This window comes from Lepidochelys olivacea (assembly GCF_965140295.1).
Source record: "Lepidochelys olivacea isolate rLepOli2 genome assembly, chromosome: 24".
Taxonomy (NCBI): Eukaryota; Metazoa; Chordata; order Testudines; family Cheloniidae; genus Lepidochelys; species Lepidochelys olivacea.
Genome location: NC_140434.1, coordinates 2,364,743 through 2,377,633, shown reverse-complemented (window position 1 = coordinate 2,377,633; position 12,891 = coordinate 2,364,743). Strand labels below are relative to the sequence as shown.

The 12,891-nt window shown below is 41.9% G+C and overlaps 1 long non-coding RNA gene across 1 annotated transcript; it reads left to right on the top strand.

Annotated features, from left to right (window-relative positions):
• Positions 1 to 548: 548 nt before the first annotated feature.
• Positions 549 to 3,671, top strand: LOC311512336. The gene is made up of 3 exons (XR_014709441.1): positions 549 to 684; positions 1,303 to 1,410; positions 3,578 to 3,671. It is a non-coding gene; the product is annotated as an uncharacterized lncRNA (long non-coding RNA).
• The last annotated feature ends 9,220 nt before the right edge of the window (positions 3,672 to 12,891 follow it).

The following is a 12,891-nucleotide window of genomic DNA, read 5'->3' as shown; positions in this document are numbered from 1 at the left end:
GGAGAGTGCTGTGGGATGAGATATGACATAAAATCTGACCAGCTATGGGCCGTATTGCTGAAAAAAATCCTGCAAGAACCAGAATGTTGTTTTAAGTGTAAACTATATCTCTAGGAGTGCTTTCGGTATCCAGGGAAGAAGGCAGAAATATCTTCCTTTGATTTTAAGGCCCAGAATTGCTTTGAAGTTGAAGCAACTGTGCTGATTTCCACCTTGAGAGCACCTTCCTATAAAATATTTTAAAAATACCAAATGCAAAATTACATTTGAATGAAAATGCAATATCCCCAAATTCTTTGGCTTTGAATCATGACCTGATTAAAGGAATAACACAAGAAACCTTGGCCTCTATTTTTTTTTTCAGGTGACTCTACTAGTCAATGCAGAGGCTTCTAATCCCAAAACAATTTAATAATATTCTAAGGATACATCTCTTTGCATTTATAAAACACCAATGACTGTTCTTAGGTGCTTTGAAATCTTCAGTTCTAAGAACGCTGAACAATTTCCAGTCCTAACATCCTTACTATCCCTGATTTCTAGGTAGAGAAAAAAGAAGCACATTGAGGTGAAGGTTGCACGGGTGTGAGTTGCAGAAACAGAAATACAATCCAATACTTCTGACTCCTCCTGCCACGGGCTAAGCACGTGCTCCATCCCTGTGGCACTCTTTTAGAAGACAAGGTTAGTATGTCTTGTTAAAAAATGTGTGCATCCATGGAACTAAGCATCAATGATTAAAAAAAAAAACTGGCTAATTTTGGTCCACTTTAACTGTCTCTCCTTTATACATTAATACAGCACTTCTCCAAAGGAATTAAAAGTCTCTCAATTTCTTTCCCATGAGTATGTTAGCATTATAAATCATATTATATAATTCAAGCTTCAAAAACTTGCTTTAAGGCATGTCACCCATTGGGATGAAGTCACCAACTGCACTGTGTGTGCTATTTTTTCTTTCCTTGGAAACACACGTCTCGAACGGGTCATCGTGACCCAATGGTGATGAATTCTTTCAGCTTTGTGAAACGAGGTACAGGGTGGGTCGTCTCTTTGACATCGCCTTCTCTATCCATGAGGATAGTAATTGTCCAAAGAAATTACAAGTGTGTACATTTCAAGCTTGTTCATGTGTTGTACAGGAATAAAACTCTCCACATTTAATTCAGATGTGGTACCAGATAATTCAATTCACTTCAGTTTGGTACGAGATAATTAAAATCTACTCAAATGTAAATACCCACCACCTTCAAATAAAGTGGATTGCAAAACCCTTGATTTTTTATTATGTTTCACATTTAGATCAGAAGATGTTTCACGGAAAAATTCCCCCAAAAATCATGAGAACAAACTAAGAAAAATTCGAGAATGAGCCTTTCTAAGAGTTACTCTCAGGTGAAGCCATGAACGGTAAGTGTCCAGTGGGGTTCAAGAGCTGGAGTAAATTTTTGGCATGAAGAGTCCCAACTGTTGGTGTCTTTTTTTGACTCTCCCAATCACTCCCTGTCTGACCTTCGTTCACCTCTGTGGCAAACAGGTATAATAATAGCTTTCAAAATGGATTGTCTGAGGCTTCCTCTGATCTAAGCATTTCAAAGCACTTCACCACCACTCGTCAAGTTTTATACGGCCAAAGTGATGTATTATTATAGTAGTAATAACATTTACTTGGATTAGATGTTCCAATACTAAAGATTAGATTCGCTTTTAAAATGTATGTCAAGGTCTCAGATGTCATTCCAGTACTCATTTGTGATTCTCAGACTCTGAAATTGGACTCTTTGATTTTCATTCAATGCACCTTTGCATTTCCCTTTTATATCTATTTTACAGTTTAAGGGTGGATGTTGAACCAGTGTGTACCAGCATAGCTCCGTCAGCTTCAAACTGAAGAAAGGCACTTTATCCAGGCTAGCTTAGAGAAAACCCTGTGTGGAGTGTATCTGTCTGAGCATACTGGGCACTTTCAACCGCAGCTGCTCAGATCCAATGTACAGTGAAATGAGTGGGAAACATCAGCTACTGTATCTCTGTTCATGAGCAGCCAAGAGAATTGGGTCCTGTAAGAGAATTCAGCTTGTAAAGAAAAGGAAGACGCGTAAAACAGACAGAGTTAAGGAGTACTTCTTCGGTAGTCAAATTGCTGTGAGAGGAGATTGGATTTATTCTAAATCTGGCCAACCAAGGGCATTCGGCCAGACCCTTCTCCACAGTAAGATTTTCATCTATAATTAGAATGTTTGAAAATGGAAAATATACCCCTGACAGGATTTCTTCTAACCTGAGCAGTGTCAATTTCTCCGCTCAGTTTTAAGACACAGAATGTCATAGAAATTTATAGAACTGCGCTGATGTACCCTGGCTCAGCATCTGCCCCTTGAGGTTTACAAAGGAATGTTTGGTAAAGAAAGGGAAATGAAAAGCTTTTTTGAATGAAAATCAAAGAGCCCCTAATTTGAAAGCTAAGAGTCATGAGCTGACTATTGGAATGACATCCGAAACCTTAACATGCATTTGTAAAATTAATCTAACCCACAATCTGGAGGCATCTAATACCAGTACAAAAATTCTGCTATTAAAATAATACAACACCGTGGACACATACAACATTAATGAGCCTGAAGTGCTTTGAAGTTCTTTGATTTGAGGAAGGCTATGATCATTGAGCATAATGTCAATATTAGATCAGATTTATGTGGAGGTGAACAAGCAATTGAGGTGTAGGATACACAGGGAGCAGGTGGCAGAATCTGAAGTAAAATCCAGTAACAGTGATTAGTAAGGCCACATGCTCACCATGGCTCGTCAGCTACATTGGACACTTTACTATTCTAGGCTTCCAAATATCCCATTGCAGCATCAATGAAGTCAGTAGAATGAAAGCAGGAATGTAGCTGGCCCATAAAGTTGTAAGATGAAAGAGAGTTGCAGGGTGTAATGAGCATGTCACACCATGTGGAGTTAGGAACAAACTAATTGTCAAAAACACGGAGGAAAAAAACTACATCAATTGAAGGAGTTATGCAAAGATTGATTTGTAACTATTTAGACCTTCAGGAACACAGGGCCTCTCAAGTCCTCCAGTGAGTCTACAGAACTGTATAAAAGCACTCATGGCTCAGTGATCTTCTAATTACTTTATCTTATTCTCCTAGGTGAATTACACAAGTCCTATTTGACTCACTCTCTCTGTAACCATTCTGATGATGTGTTAGTGATCCTTTCCCCTGCAAAGGGATTTAAAATGATAATAAATGATAATAAATGTAACTGATGCCTCTGTTAAGGCCCCTGATTCCTTCACCCTGCGGGGTTAGTGCAAACAGCCTGAGTGTAATTCAGAATGAGTCCACATGTGACTAAGAGAATAAGCACGTGGTTGGGAAAGCATTGGCAGAAAGAGTCATAAAACGTAACGTTAGAAATGGGTCTAGGAGACAAAGGCGCTGAGCAGACACAGCTCGCGTTGAATTCAAGTGGAGCCATGCCTGCACAGCGCTTCTGAAATCCATGCTCTAAAGGTCAGCTGTGAGTCGGTAGCCTGCTGTTCACTTCCTTGTCTTTTCTTTTCCAACAGATATTCCTACTGGGTTTTATATGGTACACGGCTTCCACTGAGGTACCTATGGCAAGATACCCCAGAACCACATATTTCCCCATAACCATAACGCCCTGGGTAATTTCATAATCCCCCATAACTGTAACCTCCCCTATAACCACTCAATCCCCCATAACAGTAATGGCCCCCATAACCACCTAATCCCCCGTAACCATACAATCCTCTGTAACGGTCTCCAGAGCCGTACAATCCCCACAAACCGAAAGAGCCGTCATAGCCCGCTCCGACCACAGGTGCTCCTACGGCTCCCACTTCACTCTGCTGAAGGAAATTGCTAAGAATTGGTCCTGGGATGATTTCGACAATCAGTGATGGTCTGTCCAAGAGAGAGAGGAGGAATGGATTTAGTCCCTATGTTCATGGCTATGTATTTCTTCCTATTTCCTCTTTCTATGCCTCTTACCCATTGTTAGGATATAGATATTCAGGCCTGTCGGTAAAGGCTTGTACTCGAAGAATTTAGGTGTATTCTTATCACTTGGCTAGTTATAGAGATAACTATATAGAGATATAAAAGAAAGAATCAAAATCACTGTCTGCCGGTCTAAGGTCCTTCTCTCACTGTGACAGTCTGAGGCCCTGTTCTTAGGCTAAGGCCTTTGGCTAAGCAGCAGAGGCAGCCATAAGCTGGGAAGCGACCGGTCACCTCCTCACATTCCAACCTAGTCACATTGAAATAAGGTGCTATGGGGCTGTTAGGATACAATCCTGTCCTGATAGTGCCTGTCGCCTCCAGAGAAAGGAAAGTGCCTAGAAAATATAAAAGGAAACTTAGTTTGATAGCATCCTGTCTGGCAAGAACTCACTTATCGATAGCTGGGATGTGAAATCCTCACTTCTGTACTGTTTTGTCATTATAGTTCCCACTTTGCTATTGTTTGTCTGTATAATCTCTGTCTGGTTCTGTGATTGTTCCTGTCTGCTGTATAATTAATTTTGCTGGGTGTAAACTACTTAAGGTGGTGGGATATAATTGGTTACATAGTCATGTTACAATATGTTAGGATTGGTTAGTTAAATTTCAGGAAAATGATTGGTTAATGTAAAGCTAAGCAGAACTCAAGTTTTACTATATAGTCTGCAGTCAATCAGGAAGTGGGTGTGTGGGTGGGTGTGGGGAGAGGAGGGGAAATGGGAACAGTGAATGGGGGTGGGGAAATTGGAATCATGTTTTGCTAAAGGGGGAAATGGGAACAGGGAATGGGGGTAAGGAAATTGGAATCATGTTTGGCTAAGTGCAGGGAATGGGAACAGGGACACAGGTGTAAGGCTCTGTGGTGTCAGAGCTGGGAAGGAGGACACAAAGGAAGGAAACTGGAATCATGCTTGCTGGAAGTTCACCCCAATAAACATCAAATTGTCTGCACCTTTGGACTTCGGGTACTGTTGCTCTCTGTTCATGCGAGAAGGACCGGGGAAGTAAGTGGGTGAAGGAATAAGCCCCCTAACACCCATTTGCACTGAACTTCCCTTCCAATTGGCCGCTTTGAACCTTTCTCAATTACTTTATATGACAAACACTGACTGGAATAAGTGTAACTATTTCCATGATGGACAGCTGGGATTCTGTGTCCATTTAAAACATTTCCCATAGAGAACATGTCTGGGATAATGCTGATCATTTCCTTTCCTTTGAAGATTTAACCTCTGCATGGCAAACCGGTTCTGTCCGGTATCAGAGTGTGGCTCTTTGGTTTTCCAAACCTTGTGAGTCACCAATACTTGCTGATGAATGAACAGAAACTTTTGTTTTCTCCAAATAAATCAATAAGGACTAGATCCTCAGCTGGGGTAAATTGGTTCAGGTCCACTGTCTTTCATGGAGCGACACTAAATTACACTATCTGAGGAGAAGCATCTTCAATGGGCATTTTTGCTCATAAGAATGTAGGAATTGCTAGACTGGATCACACCAGTTGTCAGCTTCATCCATTCTCCTGGTCTTTCAACCAGTTGTTCATCTTATAGTAAAGTCATCTAGATGACATCTCCCCAGTGGGCTTATGAGAATGTCATGTGGAACTGTGTTGAAAGCCTTACCAAAATCAAGATGTATTATGTGTATTGCTTCTCCCCTATCCACTAGACCAACAGCTGCCATATCCTGGCCTCAACCGAATGTGGGTAGGCAGAGAAGCTGCTAGGGCTATAGCCCCAGCTAAGGCACCACGCTCAGATTGGAGGATTGACTGGCTCCACCAATTGGTCCAACTACACTGTTTAAGCCAGGAGGAGAAACAAGAAGTTTGTCCGAGTAACCAGTTGGTTTCCTATTGTGCCTCCTCCTGTGCCCAACCTGGGTCCAGCTCTGCTCCTGGCTCCTATATCACCCCCACCTTCACTCCTGTTCCCACTGTGATTGACCCTTGCCTCTCCTCCTGCCCTTATGCCCCAGCTACAATCCTCAGTGATCACTCCTGTCTGTGACTCCAGCCCTTGACTTCTGACCCTGACTCTGGCTTGACCCTTGGCTCTGGCATTTGGCATCTGACCTTGGCTCTTAGCCCTCAGCTTCAATTCCTGGTTCTGAGTCTGGCTGGACCCCGGCTCTGGTAACTGGCCGCTGACTCTGGTGCTGACCGTTGACTTCGTTCACCAACCTGTATGCCTGCTCTGCCCACTAGACATGACCATAACAAAATGGATTGGTTGACACCCAGTTGGAGGGACGTAATGTGGGGTTCACTGGCAGTGATACATCTGACTGATATGGGGTGTGTAGGGTGGCCCACCCCTTTTATATACAGCCAAAGCCCAGAGATGCTTAAGATTTCTGAAACTTAAGTCTGAAACACTTTCAATTAAAAATGTTGAGAGATTGGATCACCTTGGTGGGGAAGACACCAGGCTGCCCTCTAACCTCAGGAGTAGAGGATGAGTAGGAGGAATGATTTACCTGCTGACATTGCCCATCTAGAACATACTGAGTGGCTGTTATTAGGCATTAATCTATGGCTGAATATGTCGAGATCTTCTGAATAAAAAGGAATGCCAAACACCCTATTTGGGTTAGTTGGTACAAAGAAAGTAGCACAGAGGTAATCCCACTTTTATGATTTATAGACTCTTGCCTGACCTGATTCTCATCTCAGTACAGGGCTCGAGTGGGACTTAAGTAATGCACATGCCCTGTCTCCCTGAAAAAGAGTAAATTTTTACCCACCGGACCAGATTCACAAACGTGTAGCATTCCCACTTATTTCAATCGGTGTTAGGCAATAGGTATGTATTTCTGGGAATCTGGGCCGCAGTGACTGGTAAATAAGGAATGGAGCCGAAAGGAAAACCAGAAGGCTGATATTATAATGCAGAATCATTTTAATGTGAACAAAGAAGGGGAATATACAGGAACAGACAGAAAGAATGCTGACAAGAAAGAATCTATTTCCAGGGTTTCAAGAAGGTCTGCGACAAATCACCTGCTCCAAGGTGATGCATTTCACAGCAGATGTTCTTTTTTCAGTGCAGCTGTACAGTTTGACAATCACATCTCGTTTGCTACCATTTTAATGTATTTGTTTCATTCCAGTCAGGGTCAAATGAGACAAAGTACAACATGTATGTTAGCAACATACAGGTATGTTAGCAACAAGAAGAAAGTCAAGGAAAGTGTGGGCCCCTTACTGAATGAGGGAGGCAACCTAGTGACAGAGGATGTGGAAAAAGCTAATGTACTCAATGCTTTTTTTGCCTCTGTCTTCACGAACAAGGTCAGCTCCCAGACTGCTGCACTGGGCAGCAAAGCATGGGGAGGAGGTGATCAGCCCTCTGTGAAGAAAGAAGTGGTTCGGGACTGTTTAGAAAAGCTGGATGAGCACAAGTCCACGGGGCTAGATGTGCTGCATCCGAGAGTGCTAAAGGAGTTGGCGGATGTGATTGCAGAGCCATTGGCCATTATCTTTGAAAACTCATGGTGATTGGGGGAGGTCCTGGACGACTGGAAAAAGGCTAATGTAGTGCCCAACTTTAAAAAAGGGAAGAAGGAGGATCCTGGGAACTACAGGCCAGTCAGCCTCACCTCAGTCCCTGGAAAAATCACGGAGCAGGTCATCAAGGAATCAATTCTGAAGCACTTACAGGAGAGGAAAGTGATCAGGAACAGTCAGCATGGATTCATCAAGGGAAAGTCACGCCTGACTAATCTAATTGCCTTCTATGATGAGATAACTGGCTCTGTGTACGAGGGAAAAGCAGTGGACGTGTTGTTCCTTGACTTTAGCAAAGCTTTTGACACTGTCTCCCACAGTATTCTTGCCAGTAAGTTAAAGAAGTATGGGCTGGATGAACGGACGATAAGGTGGATAGAAAGCTGGCTAGATTGTCAGGCTCAACGGGTAGTGATCAATGGCTCCATGTCTAGCTGGCAGCTGGTATCAAGTGGAGTGCCCCAAGGGTCGGTCCTCGGGCCGGTTTTGTTCAAGTCTTCATTAATGATCTGGAGGATGGTGTGGATTGCACGCTCAGCAAGTTTGCAGATGACACTAAACTGGGAGGAGTGGTAGATACTCTGGAGGGTAGGGATAGGATACAGAGGGCCCTAGAGAAAGTAGAGGATTGGGCCAAAAAAAATCTGATGAGGTTCAACAAGGACAAGTGCAGAGTCTTGCACTTAGGACTGAAGAATCCCATGCACCGCAACAGACTAGGGACCGAATGGCTCGGCAGCAGTTCTGCAGAAAAGGACCTAGGGGTTACAGTGGACGAGAAGCTAGATATGAGTCAACAGTGTGCCCTTGTTGCCAAGAAGGCCAATGGCATTTTGGGATGTATGAGTAGGGGCATTGCCAGCAGATCGAGGGACGTGATAGTTCCACTCTATTCAACATTGGTGAGACCTCATCTGGAGTACTGTGTCCAGTTTTGGGCCCCACACTACAAGAAGGATGTGGAAAAATTGGAAAACGTCCAACAGAGGGCAACAAAAATGATTTGGGGACTGGAACACTGTCAGAGTGGCTTAAAAGAGCCTTCATGGAACTGAGATTCAGGCCTTCAGATAATTATAGAAGAAGCAGAGAATAGGAGAAGTAATAGACATAACATGTAACTTGGAAAATACAGATATGGGGAAAATTTATGGAACCGCTGAGCAATCACAGTTCCTATGGGAATTGTTGGGGATCCACATTTCTGAAAGCCGTTGCCTATAAGCTCATCGGTGAATCATATCTTGCTTTTCATTTCTGGGTCTATTGCTCCTCAGCAAAACATGGCCAGCATCTTCCATAGCCATACCCACTGCCCCATCGGTTAGGGTAAGTGTAGCAGGAATCGTAATGCTGGCCCCACCCGTAAGTGTATGGTCTATAGTAACCCCATGGCCGATAGCAGTCATAATGGCTCCTATAACCATCCCAGTCCCCATTCCAACAGGGGTCACAGCCCCAGTGATGAGAAATCTTTTGTCATCTTTCTGCGTTGGAGGTAAACCTGAAACACAGGGAAAAGAGTAAACATCATGCATTAGAAGCAACCGAATGAAAAGGATAAAGCTCAGTTGCTATTGTAATGGGGCTCAGTGAAAGACACACAGAGTAGGAAAATGATGAACTAGACCGTCAGTTCCTGGCTACATTTTGCATCCCATTTCCTCCGCTTGCTCCACTTATTCTGTCTCCTTCCTAACGCACCTCTTGTATCTGTGGCAGTCCTCTTGCCCAAAAAACACTGACTGGAGTAAGTAAACATACAATATAGAATATTTCTGTCATGAGCAACTGGGATTTTTATTCCCTTTTACAAAGTGTTCATACAAAGTATTGCAGGGTGAAATGTGTTAATGATTGTTTCCTTGGGAGGATTTAACTTCCGCACGCAAACCACTTCTCTTCCCCATTAGAGTGTGGCACTTTGGTTTCTAAAGTTTGTGTGTCAGCAATATTTCCTAATGAATGAATAGAAAATATTATTTGCTTAATACAAAACACTAATGAGCAGAGCCTGAGCCTGGTTAAATTGGATCAGTTACTCTGACTTCAGAGGAGTTACGTTGACTTACCCCAGCCTAAAATTCTTAGTTGCACACACTTTAGAACACAGGAGTTCTCATGCTAGATCAGACCCACTGGTCCTTGTAATCTATTATCCTATCTCAAAGAGTGTTGAGTACCAAATAAACTACAAGAACCTAGAATTGGTCCTTTCTAGAATAACTATGGGAGTTTCTTCTTAAAACACCTCAGTTAAAGCCGGGGTGTGGGATTTTTCAAAACTACCAAAGGGATTCCAATTCCCTATTTCTAATTAAGAGTAATAGGAGCTGGGTGTCAGAGACACACTTATTGATCTGCAGATCTCACCCTTGACTTTTAAACTACGAATCCACCAATGCCTGCAACTTAAGAACTTCAAAAATATGGAAAAACTCCTTAGCAATGAGTCTATGTGCAACATTGAGTCCTAAATCGCTAACATGACACCTCCACAGTCAAAGAGAGAGAGAGATTCAAATCAAAATTACTCCATTCACCAAGGAGAGTAAGTCAAAAGAAGTGGTTTGAAGAGATTTGACTCTTAAGCAGCTTTATACTGTTCCTCAGACCACCTGGAGGCTCTGAGACACCACTGGGGCCTTGTCATAAATATAAAGGGAAGGGTAAACCCCTTTAAAATCCCTCCTGGCCAGAGGAAAAATCCTCTCACCTGTAAAGGGTTAAGAAGCTAACGGTACCCTCGCTGGCACCTGACCAAAATGACCAATGAGGAGACAAGATACTCTCAAAAGCTAGGAGGAGGGAGAAAAACAAAGGGTCTGTGTCTGTCTGTGTGATGCTTTTGCTGGGGACAGAACAGGAATGGAGTCTTAGAATTTAGTAAGTAATCTAGCTAGGTATGTGTTAGATTATGATTTCTTTAAATGGCTGAGAAAATAGCTGTGCTGAATAGAATGAATATTCCTGTCTGTGTGTCTTTTTTGTAACTTAAGGTTTTGCCTAGAGGGATTCTCTATGTTTTGAATCTAATTACCCTGTAAGGTATTTACCATCCTGATTTTACAGAGGTGATTCTTTTTTCCTTCTATTAAAAGTCTTCTTGTAAGGAAACTGAATGCTTTTTCATTGTTCTAAGATCCAAGGGTTTGGGTCTGTGGTCACCTATGCAAATTGGTGAGGATTTTTACCAAACCTTCCCCAGGAAGTGGGGTGCAAGGGTTGGGAGGATTTTGGGGGGAAAGATGTTTCCAAACAACGGTTTCTCAGGAACCCAGATAAAGTTTGGTGGTGGCAGTGGAAGTCCAAGGGCAAAGGCTAAAATAGTTTGTACCTTGGGGAAGTTTTAACTTAAGCTGGTAAAAGTAAGCTTAGGAGGTTTTCATGCAGGTCCCCACATCTGTACCCTAGAGTTCAGAGTGGGGAAGGAACCTTGACAGGCCTGAAGTCTTTATTAGTTACAAAAGAAATGTTGTTGCACGTCACACTTTCAATTGATATAATTGTTTTCCTCAGGGTTTGTGATTATTAATCTGTTCTCAGCCAGAACTGGTACAACATGCCTACTACACACTGCAGATTTCTTTAACGTTAAAAGTTATGGGCAAACTACATTCCTATTATGATTCTCCTGACTTCATTGGAGTTACAATGAGAATAAATCGGAAGGAAAGTCAGAACTGAATCTGTGCATCAGTATCACATACAGGAATCCAATCCGGTCATTTAAATTAAATCTGGTATTGGTTAGTGTCATTCTAACATTTTCCTAAGACTCAGGAAGCTTTTTTCTGTGTATTCAGCACATACACCCATAATATATCTGATCCAATTTAGGCTAAAACAAATGGTAGTTAATCCATTGACTTCATGAGTGGGTTGTTCATGAGACTCTATGACATGAAATTCACCCCTGGCAGACAGGCAATACAGGGCCTGTAAACACATATATCCCATGTAAGTGTTCAGAAGTAAGTCTTCTCAGAGACTTAAGTTTGAATATGTTTTTATGCTGGCCGTCTGTCCTGTGGTTAATTTCAGCCCATGGTGTTTAGAAATACATCTCTCAGTAGAGTTCCCCTTATGTCTCCAATGCTGTGGGATTAGGGTGATCACTATGGCAGAACCACACAGAGCTGCTTACTACAGGTTTGCTCATTGTTCACATTGAGGGTTGGGTAGTATAAAGACTTTGAGTTATAACCTTGAACCTGTACGGCCTCAGCCACCACATCTCCCTCCGTAAGCAGCTAAGAAACCTGAGGTTTTATGAAGAAATGAGATAATCCAGAAGAAGCACAGGAGAAATGGAGAAAAAGCAGCATTGGCCAAGCAGGAGATGGCTGTGGAATGAGATTAGGCTCATGCAGACTCCAACAAGCCGTAGGACATGCTTGCAGATACTTCTCATGTAGAAGGTGTTCCAGCTATACTACTTAAAGGCTTATATATGCTCCAAAAAATGTTTCCTCTAACCAGGGAAAGAGGAAGAGCATTTCTTTGCTTTTCAGGTGTCACTGTAGCCAACAGAGCTGGAACAATTTACACCAGATGAGGATCTCATCCATAAATTATACAATGGAATTTTAATAGAAAAGAGAAACACATAGCTGCTCTTTAATGAAAATCAAGAAGCCCCATTACTGAGGTTAGAAATCATGATCTGATTAAGGCCTCGAAATAAGAGAACTTTAAATGCATTTTTAAAGTGACCCTATTACTCAGAACAGGGGTGTCGTCCAAAACCAAAATATCAATGTTACAATCAAACACTTTGGATGTATAAAACTTCAATGGGTGTTTGGTAAAGTGCTTTGGTATTATGAGTTCTGAGAAAGCCTCAAAACATCCTTCAGAAGTGTTACTCTATTTTATATGCAGATAAACAGATGCACATTAAGTTGAAAGTCGCATACGGAGTCAGGTGCAGAGACAGAAATAAAAGCCAATAGCTCTTATTAGATGTTACTCTATGGGATGAACACCATTAGACTGCATTACCAGACAACATTAGTAAAGTGTGTTGTTGTCTTCTTAATAACATTTAGTATTTTTGACTTCCTAATATGCAACTTAAATGACTGCAATTGTTACAGACTCAATTTTGTTCTTGTTTTGTTTGACGAGCTTCTCAATGAATCACCTTCTGATAACTTGTAAGCAAAAACCAACTAGATAATGTCATGATCCACTTTAATGTTTCCTTCTTTATATCTGGTGATAAAAATTCTCCAATAGAGTGACAAGTATATAAATTGTATAGTTTTTCACGGGTGATGTAGGATCATAAACTTCAATTTAGAATTCAAATATCAAAAACACTATGATAAGACACTGCAGGAA